At 37.3% G+C, this 24,858-nt stretch overlaps 1 protein-coding gene across 2 annotated transcripts in view; it reads right to left on the bottom strand.

Annotated features, from left to right (window-relative positions):
* SOS1 (SOS Ras/Rac guanine nucleotide exchange factor 1) overlaps window positions 1–24,858 on the bottom strand; it is a 148,325-nt gene that overhangs the window by 98,210 nt on the left and 25,257 nt on the right. The gene's annotated exons all lie outside the window — the stretch shown is intronic.

The following is a 24,858-nucleotide window of genomic DNA, read 5'->3' as shown; positions in this document are numbered from 1 at the left end:
AACTTTCCCATAGGTACAAATAATCCTCTATAACAGGGGTCCCCAACCCCTGAGCCACGGACCGGTACTAGCCTGTTAGGAACCAGACTGCACAGCAGGAGGTGAGCAGCAGGTGAGCAAGCAAAGCTTCATCCGTATTTACAGTCGCTCCCCTTCGCTCACATTACTGCCTGAGCTCTGCCTCCTGTCAGATCAGCGGCGGCATCAGATTCTCATAGGAGCACGAACCCTACTGTGAACTGCGCATGCGAGGGATCTAGGTTATGCACTCCTTATGAGAATCTAATGCCTGATGATCTAGGTGGACCTGAGGGGAGCGGCTGCAAATACAGATTATCATTAGCAGAGAGGTCTGACTGCACAGAGACCATAATAAATCAATTGCTTGCAGACTCATATCAAAACCCTATCAGTGAATGGCAAGTGAAAACAAGCTCAGGGCTCCCACTGATTCTGCATTATGGTGAGTTGTGTAATTATGTCATTGTATATTACAATGTAATAACAGAAATAAAGTGCACAATAAATGTAATGCACTTGAATCATCCTGAAACCGCCCCCTCCCCCTGGTCTGTGGAAAAACTGTCTTCCATGAAACCGGTCTCTGGTGCCAAAAAGGTTGGGGACCACTGCTCCTTAAGTCCATTAGTTCCTTTCCAATTCTCTTCTACTTCACGAAATCCTAACTTCATTCATGAACAAAAAAACTGAACTCAATCACAACTAGATCATTCCCATTGGTATACAAAACTGCTCAGAACAACAAAAAAAGCTTTCCTCGCCCTCAGGTCCCCTAGCCTTCCACTCATTTTCTATTGCCTTTCAGAGATATACTCCTCAAGTCTCCATAGTAATTTTCTCTACCCACCCCCTAGGCTCTTCTCCACTTAGGTCTATCAGGGTCACCAGGGACTGCCATTCTGCAAAGTGGCCAGGGCTAAATCCCTGACCTCATCTCACTTGACCTCTTGGCAGCATGACATAGTTGACCACAGTTGAAACCCCTTCTTCATTTGACTTCCAAGGCACCATGCTCTCCTAATGGTCCATTTCAATGGACACTCTTAGTCTTCTCTCCATCTCTGAAACGCTGGAGTCCTCCAAAGCTCAATCCTTGGCACTCTTCTCTTCTTCATCCAGTGTACTCTCTTTAAGTGACCCAGTCCATGGCTTTACCAACTATTCACTCATAATTCCCCCATTTTTATCCCCAAACTTAACCTTTCCCCTGATGGGATATCTACACTATATACATCTCCACTTGAATGTCTAATAATTCCCTCAAACTTACCACAACCCAAACTGAATTCTTAGGTCTGACTCCACCCTCAAACTACTCCTCCTCACATTTTTCTCATCTCAGTAAATGGCACCTCCATTCAGTCAGCATGGGCCAAAAATACAGCAGTCAACCTTGATTCCTTTTTTATTCTTCCCTATACATTCAACAAATCTATTTGTTTTACCCAAAATATACCCCAATTCTGACACCTTCTTACCACCTAAACTACTAGTCCACATGACCATCACCTCTTGCCTCCAAACTGGCCACTTTGGTTCATTCTTGCCCATCAATAATCTGTTTTCCTTAAGAGTGACCAGAATCATCTTTTTTTTTTTAAACCTAAATTTGACTTTGTCCTTTGCTCAAAATTTTCTAATGGTTTACCATCACTAAGCATGTAAGTTCCTAGATGAAGTAGTCCCTTTCTACTTCTCCCAGCTTATCTCTTATAATTCTTCCTCACAAATGTAACACTCTAGTCATACTGGTTGTCCTGACCTTTCTTACACATACCAAGTTTGTCCTGCTTCAAGGTCTTTAGCTAACCCCTTTTAGGATGCTCCTTCACCAGGTTTTTGCATGGCTGGCTCCTTCTGAACATTCTTGTCTCTTCTCAAATGTCACCTCCTCCAGAGGCCTTCCTTGACCACTACATTTAAAAGAACACCTCCTTTCTTATCTCTCACACCCTCTTTATCCCAACCTGCTTCATTTTGTTTATTACACTCTTTTCTGAAACCACAGTAGTTCTTTGTCTATTTATTTGTTTGCTTTCTCCTACCAGAATTTAAGGTTCATGTAAATAGCAACTTTGTCTCATCACTTTCTACTTCTGTGGTATCTAGAATACCTCTTGTCATTTTGTTGGTTGGTTGAATGAATAAATAAATGAATGATTAAGAAACAAAAACCACTAAATATATTTATAATTAAAGTCAATTCAAATTTTTAAGAAATTAAAAGAAATCCAAGTTTGATATGAATTAGACTTACTACAAAACCATTGCCATTAGTCTCTAAAAACTCCTTGTAAGCATCAGAAAGTTCCCTTCAGACTGTGAATACAAAGCATCTGCTTCTATATCCTTCAATGATTAAATCAATTTTCTGAAGTACTACCAATGTTAAGCTGAAAATAAGAAAACTATCCTTACTTAAACTTCTAATTTAATTACTAGTATTATTTTCTACCATTTTCCTATTCTGTAAATATGCAGATTTTCTTCTATATGAGAGTTAAATGTGCTTTTGCAGCACTAGCCTGGAAACTAACCACCAGGTCTAATGCTGAGCTTTGCCCAAAGACTGCAAATATCCCTCCTCTCTCAACAGACACTTCCTGCCATTCGGGCCCTTAAACTGAAATATTGGAATCTCTTCACTCTCCACTAGCGGAAGGGTTAACACCTGACACAGTAGGGTGCCTATTCAGACCAGTCACATTACTAATACCAGCACTAGATATTTTGAATATGGTCACTGCAGCACCAGATTAAAGCTGCATATGAGAAAACAGAGGGGGAAAAAAACTTGAAGTGAATTTAAACAGCCAACTTAATTTTTTTTTTTAAAATAAATCAAAGACTAAGTATCCTTTTTTGCCTTTTCTAATTTAAGATGACTTTATCAGCTCTATTCCTTCATTTTGGATCCACCATCTGGATCTAAAGCAGGAGTTTTCAACCTCAGCACTCCTGACATCTTAAGCCAACTAATTCTCTTTCGTGGGGGCTGTCCTGTGTACCAAGTTCAGCAGCATAACTTGAACACTAACCACTAGATGGCAGTAGCAGCAACCCACCCACACAAGTTGTGACATACAAAAATGTCTCTAGACATTGCCAAATGTTACCTTGGGGGGCAAAATCACTACTGGTTGAGAACCACTGATCTAAAGTACACCTTTCCCCACCTCTTCACAGCCTACCACGTGCACCTGGATTCCCTGCCCCACTACAAATTTTCTTGGATAAAAATAAAATCTCCAACACTTTGTAACTCTCCAACCTAACCCAGCAGACCTTTTCCTCTCTACCTTTTATATATATTCTCTTACAATATTCCTTGTGTTTTCACAACATGCATTCACATTGTACTTAAATCTCAACTTTTAAGAATCGTAAATTCATATATTTACACCTTACATATCTACTGACAAAGAAATCACATCTTTTTAAGGCAAGAAAGGTACATGATATATTTAAAACTTGAAATAAATTTTTTAAATTGTAGTTGATTTACAATGTTGTGTTGGTTTCTGGTGTACAGCAAAATGATTCAGTTATACACATATATATTTTCCATTATGGTTTATTACAGGATATTGAATATACATCCCTCTGCTATACAATAGGACCTTGTTGTTTATCTGTTCTATATATAATAGTTTGCATCTGCTAGTCCCAAACTCCCAATTCAATTCTCCCCTGCCCCCCACCCTCCCCGGCAACCACAAGTCTGTTCTCTATGTCTGTGAGTCTGTTTCTGTTTGGTAAATATGTTCATTTGTGCCATATTTTAGATTCCACATATAAGTGATAATATATGGTATCTGCTGTTCTGACTTACTTTGCTTAGTATGATAATCTCTAGGTCCATCCATGTAACTGCAAATGGTATTTCATTCTTCTTTTATGGCTGAGTAGTATTCCATTGTGTAATATATACCACATCTTCTTTAACCATTCATCTGTCAGTGGGACATTGAGGCTGTTTCCATGCCTTGGCTATTGTAAATAGTGCTGTTATGGACAAAGGGGTCCATGTGTCTTTTGGAATTATAGTTTTGTCTGGATATATGCCCAGGAGTGGGATTGCTGACCATATGGCAACTTTACTTTTAGTTTTTTGAGGAACTCCCATACTGTTCTTTATAGTGGCTGCACTAATTTACATTCCCACCAACAGTGTAGGAGGATTCCCTTTTCTCCACACCCTCTCCAGCATTTGTTATTTGTAGACTTTTTAATGATGGCCATTCTGACTGGTATGAGGAGGTACCTCACAGTACTTTTGAGTTGCATTTCTCTAATAATTAGCGATGTTGAGCATTTTTTCATGTGCCTATTGGCTATCTGTATGTCTTCTTTGGAGAAATATCTATTTAGGTCTTCTGCCCATTTTTTTTATTAGGTTATTTTGTTTTTTTCTGTTACTGAGTTGTTTGCATATTTTGGAAATTAATCCCTTGTTATTAGTTGCATCATTTGCAAATATCTTCTCCCAGTCCGTAGGTTGTCTTTTTGTTTTGTTTATGGTTTCCTTTGCTGTGCAAAAACGTATACATTTGATTAGATCCCATTTGTTTATTTTTGCTTTTATTTCTATTGCCTTGAGAAACTGACCTAAGAAAATATTGCTACGATTTATGTCAGAGAATGTTTTGCCTATGTTCTCTTCTAGGAGTTTTATAGTGTCATGTCTTATACTTTAAGTCTTTAAGCCATTTTGAGTTTATTTTTGTGTATGGTGTGAGGGTGTATTCTAACTTCATGACATGTGGCTGTCTAACTTTCCCAACACCACTTGCTGAAGAGACTGTCTTTTCCCCACTGTATATTCTTGCCTCCTTCGTGGAAGATTAATTGACCGTAGGTGTGTGGGTTTATTTCTGGGCTCTCTATTCTGTTCCATTGATCCATATATCTGTTTTTGTGCTGATACCACACTGTTTTGATTACTATAGCTTTGTAGTATTATCTGAAGTCTTGGGAGGGTTATGCCTCGTGCTTTGTTCTTTTTCCTCAGAATTGCTTTGGCAATTCTGGGTCTTTTATGTTTCCATATAAATTTTAGTATCATTTGTTCTACTTCTGTGAAAGATGTCATGATTATTTGATAGAGATTGCATTAAATCTGTAGATTGCTTTGGGTGGTATGGCCATTTTAACAATATTAATTCTTCCAATCCAAAAGCATGGGATATCCTAAAACTTGAAATAAATTTTTAAAAAATTAATCAAAGTATGCTTCAACAGAAAAGATTAGAAAATTTCAAATAGAATCTCTTCAAAAGCAAGACAAATTTAAATCCACTTGGAAGCTCTTAGTTGTAAAAAAGTCTCTTCAAACTAGGCATTCAAGAAAAACTTCATACATAACCACTCAAATTTCCCAATTAAAGTTTAAAATGAAAATGACAATTTACTTCTAAATCAAAGTGCTATGTTATAATTTCAGAATTCTTATGAGGCAATATTACTTCCTTTGTAAAATGTGACTCCAAAAAAGTGACTCTACAAATTAACCAAAGATCCCCCAAAATCAATTACTATAGAAATACTTTTTTTAAAAAATTCATTTTAAAAATGAACATTTAACTAAATGTTAAATATTTGTTAACTCTTACAATAACAAGAAACTTCCTGTACTTTACCTCTAATCTTCAACCATCTTGCAAGATAGGCATGATTTTCCCCATTGTACGATAATTAAGGGTTATCCAGGCCATTCTTAATATGTGTGAATAAGTAGGACCTGGATTAAAATCTTTTTTTTTTGGATTAAAATCGTGACTCTAACTTAACAGCAGTATGACTCTGGACAAGACATATAACTTTTCAGTCTTCCTACTCCATAAATTGGGGCTAATACCTACAATATAATGTTACAACAAATATTAAATAATGAATGCAAATATGCTATATAACTTTAAGGGATTATTATTATGTGTGTGTGAATGTGCCCATAAAATTGTAAGTAACATCACTATCGGTGAAGTGCTAATGAAGTCCTTTCATTATAATTTGTATCACATACACAACACACACGAATTTTCAAGAATATTGTATCAGTTAAGTGATGACTTAAGTATATTTATTTCAGAAATTACTAATGCAGGTGCTTTTGTACTACTAATCTAGGTGTTTTTGTACTTCTGTATGAAAAGTGTTATTAAACTGCAATCTATTTTTCTCTTTCAAATGAGGCTGCAATACAGTTTTAACTAACTCTTGTTCCTTCTGTGGATTTATAAAGATAGTTCTCCCTTCAACTAACTGTAGTGAATATCTGTCGTTTCTGGGCATCTTCCTAACAGGACTCTGACTTTCTTTTGAGGAATTAGCTCTCCCTCTCTGTGCAATGTTGGTAAAAGAGGAATTTCTGGTGACCACTTCCCAACATAGAAGCCAAAAGGGCTAAACACTACCTCTTCCAGTTCTAGCATAGCCAGGGGATGGGCACAGACACTCTTCCCTAAAACATAAGCAGGTAACCCAAGGAAGGAAAGACTGACTAGGGGTCAGTCACAGCAGAAGCAGAGATCTAGCATGTCTTTTCCACTTCAAAGCCTGCTGCCATGAACCCTGAGGCCCTGAACAGAGCTCCCTTGGCTCCTGCCAGTTTCTCTATCAGGGCTTCTCTCCCCTTCCATGACCCTCTAAGCAGCACCTTCCAACAAATTTCTTTTTAAAACCAAGTCCTTTTATTTGCAACTAAGAACTCCAACTGTACACTAATGGGAAACAGAAAGGGGAAAATCTGGAAATAAACTAGATAAGGCAGGTAGATGTGTTTCTTTTTCATGCTGACATCTGACTTTTGTAGGTTTTAAGTACAATATTAAATAAAATGTCTAACCGTTAAGGTATAGCAATAATTATTTCCTTAAAATTGAATTTTTAAAGTAATAAAAATATATCCAGAATAAAGTTATATAATTAAATATTTCAGTATCCGCTGAACTGGTAACACATAACAGAAAAAAAATCCTCAAATATACATCTTTAACCTGTTAAATCAGAGACAGGACTTTTCCTAAAAAGTTAGTGAGAATTTGTCTTTGTTTACTTGGGGCTCCTAATCATGCTATATAACACCATAGCAATTCTGTAAGAGATGCATCTTTTTAACCCCTTTTGCCTTGGACTACCACTCAATAAATTGGTGAATTCAGTGAAGCATCAAATATCATATAGAAATGTAACTTCCTGAAAATGTGTAGTTTATAATACCTTTTAAGTGAAGAATATTAAGTATATCAAGCAATAAAAATGTACTTTTGAAGAAAATGTTGAATGTTCCTGACCAGTAGTTTAATTGTTTCAATCACCTAGGTTTAAATCAAATCTGCCCTAAACATATAGAATAGTGATTTTCTATTTCTGTTATATTTCCCTAAAATGACTGATTGCCTATGTGGTTAGGTCCTAGTAAACTATAATAGTAAAGACAGTCTTTAGTGTTTTGCAAAGGGGAGGCACATTTATGTACTCCATAGCAAAGTATTAGTAATCAAAATGACTTGTTGTCACTTTCATTTCCACCAACACAGGACCAAGTCAGAGTATGACATAAAGGTGGTGAGTAAATGTTTCTGATTGCAATGCCAATGCCAAGCCACGTATAAGCAATTCAACTCAGAGATTCCTATTTTCACATTCAAAACCAGAAATATGTTTTGCCGGTAGGTTTTACTAAATTAAGATCATTTAACACAATATCTAATTTATTTGCTAAGAAGTCAGAGGGAACAGCAGCACAAAAGCCAACACAGGACACTGTTTAGAGAAACAAACAGCACGGAGTGCAGTGAGATTAAAGCAAAGTCAGCAGAGGGTTTGGAGATGAGATCAAAGAGATAGTAGGAGGCCAGATCACTTAAGGACTTTGAGGGTGATAGAGCAGCAATGATGAGCAGCCAATGAGGCCTTTAGAGCCTTTCTACAAGAGTACATTGCTACTCTAAGTTCAGGAAACAAAAAGTCCATTGCTATGGTTTCAGATTCCACATTGCAAGTAAGAAACTACAACTTACGGGGTCTGATGTCAAAGAAAAACATTCATAATATCTGAAAAACCTTTTCCCTTCCCAACTATTTATATGCACGAGGCTATATTTTCTTCATGTAGTTCAACTAAAACAGCATATCACAACAGACTGGATGCAGAGGGAGATAAGAGAATCTGTGTTTCTTCTTTTTTTTTTTTTAATTTATTTTTTTAAATTTATTTTTATTTTTGGCTGAGCCGTGTAGCATGCGGGATCTTAGCTCCCGGACCAGGGATCAAACCTGTGCCCCCTGCAGTGGAAGTGCAGAGTCTTAACCCCTGGACCACCAGGGAAGTCCCTCTGTGTTTCCTCTATTAAGCCAGATGTTAAAGAGATTTGCAAAAATGTAAAACAATGACACTAAATCTTTTTGTTTGGAAAATATAGTTATTTTAATAAAAATTTTATTGTTGTTAATATGTGATGAGTTTACTGTTTTTTTTAAAATTAATTAATTAATCTATTTATTTGGCTGCATTGGGTCTTCGTTGCTGTGCGCGGGCTTCTCCCTAGTTATGGCGAGCAGGGGCCACTCTTCGTTGCACTGTGCGGGCTTCTCATTGCAGGGGCCCCTCCCGTTGCGGAGCATGGGCTCTAGGCGCACAGGCTTCAGTAGTTGCGGCACGTGGGCTCAGTAGTTGTGGCTTGCGGGCCCCAGAGCGCAGGCTCAGTAGTTGCGGCGCACGGGCTTAGTTGCTCCGCGGCATGTGGAATCCTCCTGGACAAGGGCTCGAACCCGTGTCCCCTGCATTGGCAGGTGGATTCTTAACCACTACACCCCCAGGGAAGCCCGAGTTTACTATTTTAAAATAAATTTAAATATGTTTTATTTTTAAAAATATAAATTCATGGGTATAACTCATATACAAGTTGCTCTTTGAAAGCCTCAATAATTATTTAAGAGTGTAAAGGGGTCATGAGATCAAAAACTTGAGAACTATTGATCTATTAATCAAAGATGTCCTGGAGTAGCTTTCCCCAATCACCATTAATAACTTTGGAGGACTTCTCATCAGGCTAACTACAGAAAATCTATTTATAAATAATTCAGTCAGCCACACACATCATCCTTGTTTCCCCTCCAAAACCCCAAATCATAAACCTGTTAGTCCAGTGATTTTCAAAACTTTTAGCAGGGAGAGGGGAGCTCCCAAGAGAAATCTCCACTGAACCACAATATATGACACAAATAAAAGTAAAGCTGCCCTGGTTAAAGAGAGGGTGGTGTCTCCTACCTCTAGTTCATCCATCCCCTCAGTTACCATGAAGGTCCCCCTAAGGTACTTCCTAGAATCACACAAAACACAGTTTCAAAAAATCTTTATTTTAAACCACTGCTCAAATGTGCTACTTAAAAAGGTTTCAGAAGGTTCTGTCATTGTTTCAAAATGATCATTTTCAACTTCACCCACCAGTAGACACTAGATGTATGGTATTAGTATCTATACCTATAGAGAACCACAGAATTGTTTAAATCTCATAAACAACTCTCAGACCCATGAGAGTGTCTAAGGATTCTTGAGAAACTACTTGAGGACTGGTGGATGAGCAGAGTTAATCTGAAAAGGCTTCCTGGAGAAAGAAACACTATGATTGGGCAAGCAGAAAAGTCTTAGCTCAGTTAGGAAGGGCTAGGATGAGGCATGTTTCCTAGATTATAAGGAGAACTAACCACCAGGCAGTATGTGGCTCTCAAGTAGCTGAGTTCTGCAGGTTACATTCAAAAGTCTGTATCTGAAACAGTGAAATAATTCTCTATTCTTGAATCTGGGGCAGAAGTACATTTCCTACTTTAGTAAGTTCCCTACTCCAGGAAAAATTTAAAAGGTGAAAAACGCACCAAGCCTGAAGACTTAATTGGAATATTTGCTTCCAAGACAAAAATTATTCCAGTTCCACATAATCTGAGATTGACATAGGACAGGACTGTGTCACTGTTCAAAGAAGACAGAAGTCATTAAGAGTTTTAACAGGGAAGCAGAAAAATTATTTTAGCAACATCACAGCATGGTTGCAAGAGGCTACTGGCTGTGTAGAAGTCTATGCAGGAGCTGACCAAGGGCAATAAGTCAGTCAGCAGTGCTTTCACAATCTATTTTTACTGTTTAGTAGTGTTTTCTATGCATTTTACAGTTGGTATCTAAAAAACTAGATGTGTATATGAAGCTACCTATTTGGCTACTCAAACTCCTATGAAAGAAACAATGCAGGGACTTGCCTGGTGGCACAGTGGTTAAGAATCTGCCTGCCAATGCAGGAGACACAGGTTCGAGCCCTGGTCCGGGAAGATCTCACATGCCACAGAGCAACTAAGCCCATGTGCCACAACTACTGAGCCTGTGCTCTAGAGCCCCTGAGCCACAACTATTGAGCCTGTGTGCCACAACTACTGAAGCCCGCGTGCCTAGAGCCTGTGCTCCACAACAAGAGAAGCTGCTGCAATGAGAAGCCCGCGGACCGCAACGAAGAGTAGCCCCCGCTCACCACAACTAGAGAAAGCCTGCACGCAGCAACGAAGACCAAACACAGCCAAAAATAAATAAATAAATAAATAAATAAATAATTTTAAAAACTCAAAAAAAGAAACAATGCAGATTAACTAATTTGGGGGCACCCCCCCCCAAACTTGACTATTAAGGTGAAGGGTTAAATGAAAAAAAGATTTTAGTATTTCTGTAATTATTAAAGTGAGTATTTACTAGCCTATAACCTAGACTGGTGAAAGCAAGACTGTCTTTTCCCTTAAGCAGACTTGGCCAGGGAGATTTTTGGGGCGGGGGGGGTGCTGGGAAGAGAGGGGGAGAGGGCATAGGGCAGGCAGCTTTATACTTTTTCTATTACATGTCCTTTCCTCATCACTCCTCTGAATTTTCTAATAGGTGTAACATGTCTCCAAGAAATAATTAACCTGCTCACTGTACTCTGTTTTACATGAGTTTATTCATGGAAATCTGTCCCACATTTCATTAGCACACATTTTTTAACATCTATCTTCTTCCTCATATGCTTCCTTTGTTTAAAATCAGAAGAGAAAAGACACTTATAAGGGGAAATGTACCCCTTATATAAAGGGTACAAAATTTCAGTAATGAAGGATGAATAAGTTCTGGAGATTTAACATACAGCACAGTGACTATAGTCAATAATACTATATTGTATTCTTGAAATTTGCTAAGAGAGTACATCTTAAATGTTCTCACGACCCAAAAAAGGATAATTATGTGAGTTGGTGGATATATTAATTAGCTTGATTGTGGTAATCATTTACAATGTAAATGTATATCAAAACATCACATTGTATACCTTAAATATATACAGTTTTTGTCAGTTATACTTCAATAAAGCTGAGAGAAAAAGAAAAAACAAAAACACCTATAAATCATACCTTTTAAAGCCTAATTATCTGTCAGGCTAAATTCATGGTTTTTTTGGTACATAGTAAAGTGATAAAATACCATTTAGCACAGAATCAAGTTTTAAGTCATTTCAAAAATATTAAGCTTTTTATTATCAATATCTAAAGAAATGTTACCAACGAGATCTGTATTTGAAAATCACTAAAAATATATGAGCTGATATAAATTTGTACCTTTCTTAAAACAAAAAAGAATTATTGGAAATAAATTCACTAAGAACTACCTATACACACCATTAATTAGCTATGTAATCTTGGATCAAGTGATTTAATTAATCTCTACGTGAGGCAAGGAGAGAAGGGATTAATTGGATGATTAAAATTCCTCTAAGTTCTAACATTCTTTGATTATTAGATATTTTCTTAAGTTCAAGGAAATTTGTGAGGATCTGTAAGGAGACAACCCTAGGCTAGGAAGAAAAGTATACTTTATGTATGCAGGAATTTCGAAAGAAACTAAATAATTCAGCCACTAACCATGGTTAAATATTTAACCATAGTTAAATAGTATATGAAACTATGTATATACAAATATATACAAATTATATGTGCAAATACGGAGGGTAAATCTAAATTTTATCTAGTAGACAAGTAGAAATTGCTACTTACCAGCATTTCTCTAATATTTTATGATGGCTCATAGAGATCATTAAAGCAGAGGTTCAGGAACCAAGAGCATCAGCATCACTTGTTAGAAATGTAAAACCTTGGACCCTACACAAGACCTTCTTGAATCTAGGAAATTCTGGGAGTGGGTCCCAGCAAAGTACTAAAACAAACCCCCTAAGAGATTCTAATGCCTAATAATGTTTAAGAACAACTGACCTAAGGCACAAGCTTGAAGTAAACTCCTGAAACATTAATGATGAACCCATGATTAGAACAGCTCAAGTGCTAAACATTTTCACTTACTGAAAATTAAATGTTTATATAAGCTTTAAATTAATATTTCTGTATTAATCACAATGATATAAGAATGCTGTTTCACATAATGGGAAGAATATTTTGCAATTCATGTATCTGATAAGGAACTTGTATTCAGAATATACAAAGAACACTCACAAATCAACAAGAAAAAGACAAAGAACCCAATTAACAAATGGGAAAAGAATCTGAATAGACATTTCTCCAAAGAAGATATACAAATGACCAATATGCGCATGAAAGATATCTAACATTATTATTTGATAGGAAAATGCATATAAAAACCACAATGACACATCACTTCATACCCACTAGGATGGCTAGAATCAAAAAGATAATTAAGTGTTAGTGAGACTGGGGAGGAATCGGACCCCTCACACACTGCTGGCGGGAGTACAAACTGCTACAGCCACTTAGGAAAACAGTCTAGCAGCTCCTCAAACAGGTAAACATGAAGTTTACCACATGCCCCAGCAATTCCACTCTGAGAGAACTGAAAATATTACATCCACACAAAAACTTTTACACAAATGTTTATAGCAACATTATTCTTAACAGCCAAAAGATGTAAATAAGTCAAATGTCCATCTATTGACGGATAAATAAACTGTAGTATATCCATACAATGGACTATTATTTGGCTATAAAAAGGAATGAAATACTGATACATACTACAACATGGATGAACCTAAAATATTCTGCTAAGTGAGAGAAGCCAGTCACAGAACACACGTATTATATGATTCCATTTATATGAAATGTCCAGACTAGGCAAATTTATAGAGACAGAAAGTAGCTTAATGGTTGCCTGGGGCTGGGGGGGGCGGTGACAGCTGAAGGATACAATGTTTCTTTTTGAGGTGATGAAAAGGATTAATAATTGAATGTAGTGATGGTTGTACAACTCTGTGAATATACTAAAAAACACTGAATTATATACTTTAAATGGTGGACTGTATAATATACAAATTATATCTCAGTAAAGCTCTTACCCAAAAGAAGAAAGAATGAAAAGAATCAAGAAAATTTAAAGAAAAACATATATTTTCATTGTAGGAGTAGTTTCAGCAGTATGCCTAAAACAACTGATTAGATAATATAGAAAATAACTTTATATGTAGCATTACATGAATTCTGACAGCATTCTGGACACCTTTCTAACTAAGCCTGCTTTGAATTATATTTTACATATTTAAAAATTAATTACCAAAGTTTGTTCCAAATATTGACACTTCTGACAAAGCAACATTTACATTAGAAATATAAGACTATTTTTTATTCATTGATTGATTGATTTTTGGCTGTGTTGGGTCTTTGTTTCCGTGCGAGGGCTTTCTCTAGTTGCGGCAAGTGGGGGCCACTCTTCATCGCGGTGCGCGGGCCTCTCACTATCGCGGCCTCTCTTGTTGCGGAGCACAGGCTCCAGACGCACAGGCTCAGTAATTGTGGCCCACGGGCCTAGTTGCTCCGCGGCACGTGGGATCTTCCCAGACCAGGGCTTGAACCCGTGTCCCCTGCATTGGCAGGCAGATTCTCGACCACTGCACCACCAGGGAAGCCCAAGGCTATTTTTTAAATACATGTTTTTAAAAACCAGAAGTATGTCTCCTTCATAAAATGTTCAACTAATTTCTTGCTTTTAATTACCAGAAGCACAAAGGGAGCAGGAGTTTTCCTATTATGAGCACAGAACTGAGTGCTTCCCCAGGGATTCTCCAAGTACCACCAGGTAAAGGTGAGGCATAATTCTACACATTGCCTCTGAAAAAAAGAATAACTTTCTTTGTGATCTGTAATATACTGAATTTTTCTTTAAGATCTTGTTTGTTTTTTGTTGTTGTTTGCTTCTATTTTTTAAAAGGGCGAAGAGTTCATTATTGAGAGGAAAGAACAAGGATTTTAAAGTATAAAAGATTAGGCTATGTAGATTCTGGGGAGTAAGCCAGGTGGGATAGAGGAAGGGAAAGAAGAGGAAGAGATTTTCACTTTTATTTCATATGCATCTGTATTACTTTAATCTGAATTTGAATACTGAACGATTATTACTATTTAAAAGGGAAAAAGATCCCACAAAGTGAGTCACAGGAAGGTCTCAATCTTTTAAGTTCCTTTTTTATTTTTAAGAAGGTTATAAAACCAATATGAAGATGCCCATAGTTACCAACATATCGGCTATTAAATGTAAACCATTTAAAACTTTTATTTTAAAAAAATACTTGTATTTTAAAGTACTTTTATTTTTAAACTTGTATTTTTGCTGTAACCAAAGTATCCAGACTAAAACAGCTTAGTACTATGAATTGCTAAAAAGCATCACATACTCAAACTCTAAAAAAGAAACCACAGAAAAATGTTTTCATTTATGCATGATATTTTTGTTCCACAGTGGTGACTATGTGAAAAAATTAAGAGTTACTGAATGGTAGAACAACAAAATAAATTCTGTAAAAAGTTGAGTCCTCTAACACTTTAATCATTCTAAAAGGTAGAATTCACTCCACATACAACTGTTAATAAGGTATCAACTGTTAATAAGGTATCAAAAAGAGAATTAAGTTATGTTTTAACCAACTTCATAATTGTTCAACCTAAATACTGAATAGAAGACAAAAATCCAAAAAAGCAAAAGCAAACCAGAATTGGTTTATTATATAGATCTGAAAATAAGAACCAGAAATGGTTACTTATACTTTTCCCACCAGGCAAAGATTTAAACTACCTCAGGTAAAATGCTAATATAACACAGATAACTTAAAATATAGTCAAAAAGAGATTTCACTACTTTCAAGCCTTGGTAATTTTACAGTACATATATTAAAGACTGAAATATTTGATTCCAAATTTCAAATAGGGTCAGTGGAATGAAAAATTACCTTTGCTAATAGAATCTGAAAATATAAAGTACCCTGGCTTAGAAAGGGGTGGGGTGGGTAATAGATAAATGTAATTTTTTTTACTTCACTGGAGACCTTCTTTTTAAGAGTTAGTTTATGTAGCTATAGCTGCTATGAAGAATTAAGTAAAACTATCATTACCATCTAAAAAGTAGTACTTTCATTATGAAATAATTTTACTAAACTTTCTAAGTCATTTCTATTTTAGAGCAACGTAATACAACTTCAGCTGGGAAAAAAATATTTTTTCACACAAAATAATCATACACACATGCAAGAGTAGATTTCCTAAATAGACTGGCTTGAATGCAGCCGGAGAAAAACACCACCTTACCTACATTAGAAAAACAATTAAAATGACAGAAGATTTCTCATCTAAAACTAGGGAGGTCAGAAGGAAGTCAAATAATATTTTTTAGGTGCTAAATGAAAAGAGCTATCAACCCAGAATCCTATACCCAGTGAAAATACTGTTCTGGAATGAAGAGAAATCAAAACATTCTCAAATGAAACAAAATTAAGAAAATTTGTTGCCAGCAGACCTACCCTAAAAGAATGGCTAAAAGAAGTTATCTAAACAGAAGGCAAACAACAAAAGGAAGGAATTTCAGAACACCAGGAAGGAAGAACAACATGATAAGAAAATATACAGGTAAATCCAACAGGCTTTCCTTCTCTTCTTCACTTTTCTAATTATGTTTGATTGTTGAAGCAAAATTATAACACTGTCTCATGTGGTTCTATACTAAGGCAATCATCCTATAAACAGAATCGCATAAAGGGAGGGAGATAAAGTTTCTCTATGCTTCAATCAAACTAATAAAATGATACCAATAAGCTGTAATGAGTTATGCACAGTTTACCCTTGAACAATGTGGATTTGATCTGCATGGTTCTCCATGGTTATAGGGGGATATCTTTCAATAGTAAATACTACAGTACTTCACGGTCCATGGTTGATTGAACCTGGAGACTTGGAGCAACAGCGGATACTGGGCGCCAACAATAAGTTATGCACAGATTAACCCCTGCCTTGTTCAGGGGTTGACTGTATACATCATGTAATACTCAGAGCAACCACACAAAAAGTGATACAAAGAAATACTCAAAAACACAATAAAGGAATCAAAATGGAATCCTAACATATGTTCAAGTAACCCACAGTAAGGCAGGAAAAAGAAAACAGAAATGAAAAGCTGAACAAACAGAAAATAGTATCTAAAATGGCAGGCTAAAAACACGGAAACAACCTAAATGTCCACCAACACGACTGGATAAAAAAGATGTGGTACATATATACAATGGAATATTACTCAGCCATAAAAAAGAAGGAACTAATGCCATTTGCAACATGGATGCAACTTAGAGATTATCATACTCAGTGAAGTAAGTCAGAAAGAGAAAGGCAAATACCATATGATATCACTTATATGTGGAATCTAAAATATGGCACAAATGAACCTATCTACAAAACAGAAACAGACTCATAGACATAAGAGAACAGACTTGTGGTTGCCAAGGGTGGGGGGAAAGAAGAGGGACGAACTGGGAATTTGGGGTTGGTAGATGCAAACTATCATATTTAGAATGGATAAACAACAAGGTCCTAATGTATAGCACAGGGAACTATATTCAATATCCTGTGATACACCATAACAGAAAAGAATATAAAAAAAGAACGTATATATGTGTATAACTGAGTCACTTTGCTGTACAGCAGAGATTGACACAACACTGTAAATCAACTATACTTCCATTAAAAAAAAAATAGAAAAAAAAACTGCAGGCTAAGCCATAACACAGCAATAATTACACTGCATGAAAATGGTCATAGCAATTAAAAGCAGAGATTACAGTGTGGATTAAAAAACATGACCTAACCATGTACCATCTACATGATAGTCACTTCAAATATAGTGATATAAATAGGTTAAAAGCAAAGGAACAGAAAAAGATATATCATGCAAGCATTAATCAAAGGAAAGCAGAAGTGGCAATATTAATATCAGATAAAGTAGACTTCAAAGCAAGGAAATTTACTGGACAGAAAGGGACATTACACAATGATGAAAAGGTCAACCTATCAAGAAGACATAGCATTCCCATGGGCTTCCCTGGTGGCACAGTGGTTAAGAATCTGCCTGCCAATACAGGGGACACGGATTCGAGCCCTGGTCCGAGAAGATCCCACATGCTGCAGAGCAACTAAGCCCATGCGCCAGGCTACTGAGCCTGCGCTCTAGAGCCCGTGAGCCACAACTACTGAGCTCGCGAGTAACAGCTACTGAGCCCGTGAGTGACAACTACTGAAGCCCACGCTCCTAGAGCCCATGCTCCGCAACAAGAGAAGCCACTGCAATGAGAAGCCCAGGCACTGCAACGAAGAGTAGCCCCTGCTCACCTCAACTACAGAAAGCCCGCGTGCAGCAACCAGGACCCAACGCAGCCAAAAATAAATAAATAAATAAAGTAAAAACAAACAAAAAAAGAAGTAAGGCTTTACTTTATGGAAAAAAAAAAAAAAGAAGACATAGCATTCCCAAATGTGTATCCACCAAACAACACATCTCTAAAATGTTAAGCAAAAACTGATAGAACTGAAAGGAGAATATAGAGACAAATCAACAGTTACAGCTGAACAATTCAACACCCCTATCTGAACAATTAGTACAACTAGATAGAAAATCACAAAGAATTTGAAAGAACTCAACAACACCATCAGCCAACAAGAATTATTCAACATTCATAAAACACAACAGAGGAAAACACATTCTTATCAAGTGCCCAAGCAACACAAAATAAGATAGAATATATCTTGGACTACAAAACAAATCTGAACAAATTTAAAAGAACTGAAATCAAAAAGAACATGTTCTCTGACCACAATAGAAACAAACTAGAAATCAATAACAGAATGTTAACAGGAAAATCTCAAAACACTTGGAAACTAAACAACCCATTTCATTTCATTTCACTATACTTGCTTTACAATGTTGTGTTAGCTTCTGCTGTACAACAAAGTTAATCAGCTATAGGTATACATACATCCCCAACCTCTTGGACCTCTCTCCCATGCACCTCCCCCATCCCACCCATCTAGGTCATCACAGAGCACCGAGCTGAAGTCCCTGTGGTATACAGCAGGTTCCCACTATTTTACACAAGGTAGTGTATATATGTCAATCCTAATCTCCCAGTTCATCCCACCCTCCCCTTCCCCTGGTGTCCACATGTCCGTTCTCTACATCTGCCTCTCTATTCCTGCCCTGCAAATAGGTTCACCTGTACCATTATTCTAGATTCCACACATATGCGTTAATATATGATATTAGTTTTTCTCTTGTTGACTAACTTCACTCTGTATGACAGACTCTAGGTCCATCCACATCTCTACAAATGACCCAACTTCATTCCTTTTTATGGCTGAGTAACATCCCATTGTATATGTGTACCACACCTTCTTTATCCATTCCTCTGTCGATGGACATTTAAGTTGCTTCCATGTCCTGGCTATTGTAAATAGTGCTACAATAAACGCTGGGATGCATGTGTCTTTTTGTACTATGGTTTTCTTAGGGTATACACCCAGGAGTGGGATTGCTGGGTCATATGGTAGTTCTATTCTAGTTTTTTAAGGAACCTCCATACCATTCTCCATAGTGGCTGTATCAATTTACATTCCCACCAATGGTGCAAGAGGGTTCCTTTTCTCCAAACCCTCTCCCAACACTTATTCTTTGTAGATTTTTGATGATGGCCATTCTGACTGGTATGAGGTGATACCTCATTGTAGTTTTGATTTGCATTTCTCTAATAATTAGTGACATTGAGCATCTTTTCATGTGCCTCTTGGCCATCTGTATGTCTTCTTTGGAGAAATGTTTATTTAGGTCTTCCGTGCATTTTTGGATTGGGTTGTTTGTTGTTTTGATATTGAGTTGCATGAGCTGTTTTGTATATTTTGGAGATTAAGCCCTTGTCAATTGCTTCATTTGCAAATATTTTCTCCTATTCTGAGGGTTGTCTTTTCATCTTGTTTATGGTTTCCTTTGCTATGCAGAAGCTTTTAAGTTTAATTAGGTCCCATTTGTTTGTTTTTAGTTTAATTACTCCAGGAGGTGGTTCAAGAAAGATCTTGCTGTGATTTATAACAAAGAATGTTTTTCCTATGTTTTCCTCTAAAGGTTTTGTAGTGTCCGGTCTTACATTTAGGTCTTTAATCTATTTTGAGTTTACTTTTGTGTATGGTGTTAGGGAGTGTACTAATTTCATTCTTTTACATGTAGCTGTCCAGTTTTCCCAGCACCACTTATAGAAGAGACTGTCCTTTCTCCATTATATATTCTTGCCTCCTTTGTCATAGATTAGGTGACCATAAGCGTGTGGGTTTATCGTTGGGCTTTCTATCCTGTACCATTGATCTATATTCTGTTTTTGTGCCAGTACCATACTGTCTTGATTACTGTAGCTTTGTAGTATAGTCTGAAGTTGGGAAGCCTGACTCTTCCAGCTCCATTTTTCTTTCTCAAGATTGCTTTGGCTATTCAGGGTCTTTTGTGTTTCCATACAAATTGTAAAATTTTCTGTTCAAGTTCTGTGAAAAATACCATTGGTAGTTTGATAGGGATTGCAGTGAATCTGTAGATTGTTTTGGGAAGTATGGTCATTTTCACAATATTGATTCTTCCAATCCAAGAACATGGTGTATCTCTCCATCTGTTTGTGTCATCTTTGATTTCTTTCATCAGTGTCTTATAGTTTTCTGCATACAGGTCTTCTGTCTCCTTAGCTAGGTTTATTCCTAGGTATTTTACTCTTTTTGTTGAAATAGTAAATGGGATTGTTTCCTTAATTTCTCTTTCCGAACTTTCATTGTTAGTGTATAGGCAAATTTTATCTTTTATTTATTTAAAATATTGATTGATTGATTTGGCTGCACCGCGTCCTAGTTGTGGCATGCGGGATCTTTGTTGCAGCACGCGGGATCTTTAGTGGCAGCATGTGAACTCTTAGTTGCAGCATGTGGGATCTAGTTCCCTGACCAGGGATTGAACCAGCGCCCCCTGCCTTGAGAGTGCAGAGTCTTAGCCACTGGTACACCAGGGAAGTCCCTCATCATTAATGTATAGGAATACAAGAGATTTCTGTGCACTAATTTTGTATCCTGCAACTTCACCAAATTCATTGATTAGCTCTAGTAGTTTTCTGGTGGCATATTTAGGAGTTTCTATGCATAGTATCATGTCATCTGCAAACAGTGAGAGTTTTACTTCTGCTTTTCCAATTTGGATTCCTTTTATTTCTTTTCCTTCTCTGATTGCCATGGCTAGGACTTCCAAAACTATGTTGAATAAGAGTGGAAAGAGTGGGCAACCTTGTCTTGTTCCTGATCTTAGTGGAAATGGTTTCAGTTTTTCACCATTGAGAATGATATTGGCTGTGGGTTTGTCATATATGGCCTTTATTATGTTGAGGTAGGTTCCCTCTATGCCCACTTTCTGGAGTTTTTATCATAAACAGGTGTTGAATTTTGTCAAAAGCTTTTTCTGCATCTATTGAGATGATCATATGGTTTTATTCTTTAATTTCTTAATATGGTGTATCACATTGATTTGCGTATATAGAAGAATCCTTGCATCCCTGGGATAAATCCCACTTGATCATGGTGTATGAGCCTTTTAATGTGTTGTTGGATTCTGTTTGCTAGTATTTTGTTGAGGATTTTTACGTCTATGTTCATCAGTGATATTGGCCTGTAATTTTCTTTATTTGTGGTATCTTTGTCTGGTTTTGGTATCAGGGTGATGGTGGTTTGTAGAATGAGTTTGGGAGTGTTCCTCCCTCTGCAATTTTTTGGAAGAGCTTGAGAAAGATAGGTGTTAGCTCTTCTCTAAATGTTTAATAATATTTGCCTGTGAAGCCATCTGGTCCTGGACTTTTGTTTGTTGGAAGATTTTTTGTTTTAATTTACTTATTTATTTTTGGCTGTGTTGGGTCTTCATTGCTGCGTGTGGGCTTTCTCTAGTTGTGGCGAGCAGGGGCTACTCTTTGTTGTGGTGCATGGGCTTCTCATTGCGGTAGCTTCTCTTGTTGCAGAGCACAGGCTCTGGGAAAGCAGGCTTCAGTAGTTGTTGCTCTTGGGCTCTAGAGTGCAGGCTCAGTAGTTGTGGTGCACAGGCTTAGTTGCTCCGCAGCATGTGGGATCTTCCCAGACCAGAGATGGAATCCGTGTCCCCTGCACTGACAGGTGGATTCTTAACCACTGTGCCATCAGGGAAGCCCCTGCTGGAAGATTTTTAATTACAGTTTCAATTTCATTACTTGTGATTGGTCTGTTTATATTTTCTATTTCTTCCTGGTTCAGTCTTGGAAGGTTGTACCTTTCTAAGAATGTGTCCATTTCTTCCAGGTTGTCCATTTTATTGGCATATAGTTGCTTATAGTAGTCTCTTATGACCCTTTGTATTTCTGCAGTGTCAGTTGAAATTTCACCTTTTTCATTTCTAATTTTATTGATTTGAAACCTCTCCCTTTTTTCCTTGATGAGCCTGGCTAAAGGCTTATCAGTTTTGTTTATCTTCTCAGAGAACCAGCTTTTAGTTTTATTGATCTTTATTACCATCTTCTTCATTTCTATTTCGTTTATTTCTGCTCTAATCTTTATTTCTTTCCTTCTACTAACGTTGGGGTTTTTCTTCTTTTTCTTCCTCCTCCTCCTCTTCTTCTTCTTTCTCTAGTTGCTTTAGGTGTAAGGTTAGATTGAGATTTTTCTTGTTTCTTGAGGTGAGATTGAATTGCTATAAACTGCCCTCTTAGAGCTGCTTTCGCTGTGTCTCATAGGTGTTGGGTTGTCGTGTTTTTGTTGTAGTTTGTTTCTATGTATTTTCTGACTTCCTTTTTGATTTCTTCAGTGATCTCTTGGTTACTTAGTAGTGTATTGTTTAGCCTCCATGTGTGTGTTTTTTATAGTTTTGTTTCCTGTAACTGATTTCTAATCTCATAGCATTGTGGTCAGAAAGATGCTTAATATGATTTCAATTTTCTTAAATTTACCGAGGCTTGATTTGTGACCCAAGATGTGATCTATCCTCGAGAATGTTTGGTGTGCAGTTGAGAAGAAAGTGTATTCTGCCACTTTCGGGTGGAATGTTCTGTAAGTATCAACTAAGTCTACCTGGTCTATTGTGTCATTTAAAGCTTGTGTTTCCTTATTTATTTTCTGTCTGGATGATCTGTCCATTGGTGTAAGTGGGGTGTTAAAAACCCCCACTATTATTGTGTTACTGTCGATTTCCCCTTTTAGGTTAACGTTCGCCTTATGTATTGAGGTGCTCCTATGTTGGGTGCATAAATATTTACAATTGTTATATCTTCTTCTTGGGTTGATCCCTTGATCATTATGTAGTGTCCTTCCTTGTCTCTTGTAACAGTCTTTATTTTAAAGTCTATTTTATCTGATATGAGTATTGCTACTCCAGCTTTCTTTTGATTTCCATTTGCATAAAATATCTTTTTCCATCCCCTCACTTTCAGTCTGTATGTGTCCCTAGGTTTGAAGTGGGTCTCTTGTAGACAGTGTATATACAGGTCTTGTTTTTGTATCCATTCAGCCAGTCTGTGTCTTTTGGTTGGAACATTTAATCCATTTACATTCAAGGTAATTATCGATATGTATGTTCCTATTACCATTTTCTTAATTGTTCTGGATTTTTTTGTGTGTGGGTCTTTTTCTTCTCTTGTGATTCCCTCCTAGAGAAGTTCTGTTAGCATTTGTTGTAAAGCTGGTTTGGAGGGGCTGAATTCTCTTAGCTTTTGCTTGTCTGTAAAGCTTTTGATTTCTCCATCGAATCTGAGTGAGATCCTTGCTGAGTAGACTAATCTTGGTTTTAAGTTTTTCCCTTTCATTACTTTTAATATATCCTTCCACTCCCTTCTGGTCTGCAGTGTTTCTGCTGAAAAATCAGCTGATAACCTTATGGGGATTCCCTTGTATGTTATTTGTTGCTTTTCACCTTGCTGCTTTTAATATTTTTTCTTTGAATTTAACTTTTGTTAGTTTGATTAATATGTGTCTCGGCATGTTTCTCCTTGGGTTTATCCTGTATGGAACTCTCTGTGCTTCCTGGACTTGGTTGACTATTTCCTTTCCCATGTTAGGGAAGTTTTCCACTATAATCTCTTCAAATATTTTCTCAGACCCTTTCTCTTTCTCTTCTTCTGGGACTCGTATAATTCGAATGTTGGTGCGTTTAATGTTGTCCCAGAGGTCTCTGAGACTGTGCTCATTTCTTTTCATTCTTTTTTCTTTATTCTGCTCCTCAGCAGTTATTTCCACCATTCTAACTTCCAGCTCACTTATTTTTCTGCTTCAGTTGTTCTACTGAGTCCTTCTAGTGTATTTTTCATTTCAATTACTGTGCTGTTCATCACTGATTGTTTGTTCTCAGTTCTTCTAGGTCCTTGTTAAACATTTCTTGTATTTTCTTGATCCATGCCTCCATTCTATTTCCTAGATTTAAGATCACATTTACTATCATTACTCTGAATTCTTTTTCAGATAGGTTGCTTATTTTCTCTTCATTTATTTAGTCTTGTAAGTTTTTACCTTGCTCCTTTGTCTGTACCATATTTTTTTGTCATCTCATTTTTCTTGATGGGTGGGGCTGTGCTGTCTTGCTGGTTGTTTGGCCTGAGGCGTCTAGCACTGGAGGTGGCAGGCAGTTGGGTGGAGACAGGTCTTGGTGCTGAGATGAGGACCTCCGGGAGAGCTCACACCGATTAATATTCCCTGGAGTGTGAGGTTCTCTGTTAGTCCAGTGGTTTGGAGTTGGCACTCCCACCACAGGAGCTCAGGCCCGACAACAGGCGTCTCAGAATTGGTTCCACTGTCCGGCCTCCTGGTTGTACTGAGACACCGTGCTGAGCCATTGTTTGTCATCCAGAAAATTGCCGCAGTCTGGCCAGCCTGTGGCTGCTGCCAGAGCCTGTGCACACCAGGTGGCCACACACACGCACAGCAGGCACCCAGAGTATCCACGGCCGCCACTCAGCTCTCTAAACAGCACACTTTATATAAATAATCTATGGATCAAAGAGGAATTATCAGGGGAAATTTAAAAATACATATAACAGAACTAAAGGAAAATGAAAATACAGCATATCAAAATTTGTGAGACATAGGTAAAACAGTGCTGAGAAACAAACTTAAAAAAAGGAAAAGCCTCAAATCAAAAGGAAAAGCCACAAGTCAATAACCTAAGTTCCCACCTCAAGAATCTCAAAAAAAGAGCAAACCAGAAGCAAAGCAAGAGAAAGGAAGGAAATAATAAAGATACAGTAGAAATCAGTAAAACTGAAAACAGAAAAACAGAGAAAAATCAGTGTAACAGTTGGTTCTTTTAAGAGGTCAAAAACTGACAACCGGGCTTCCCTGGTGGTGCAGTGGTTGAGAATCTGCCTGCCAATGCAGGGGACATGGGTTCGTGCCCTGGTCTGGGAAGATCCCACATGCCGCGGAGCAACTGGGCCCGTGAGCCGCAATTACTGAGCCTGCACGTCTGGAGCCTGT

The sequence above is a fragment of the Balaenoptera physalus genome (assembly GCF_965194825.1).
Source record: "Balaenoptera physalus genome assembly, chromosome: 15".
Classification (NCBI taxonomy): domain Eukaryota; kingdom Metazoa; phylum Chordata; class Mammalia; order Artiodactyla; family Balaenopteridae; genus Balaenoptera; species Balaenoptera physalus.
Note: the sequence above shows the minus strand (reverse complement) of the source record. Positions and strands in the feature narration are given on the sequence as shown.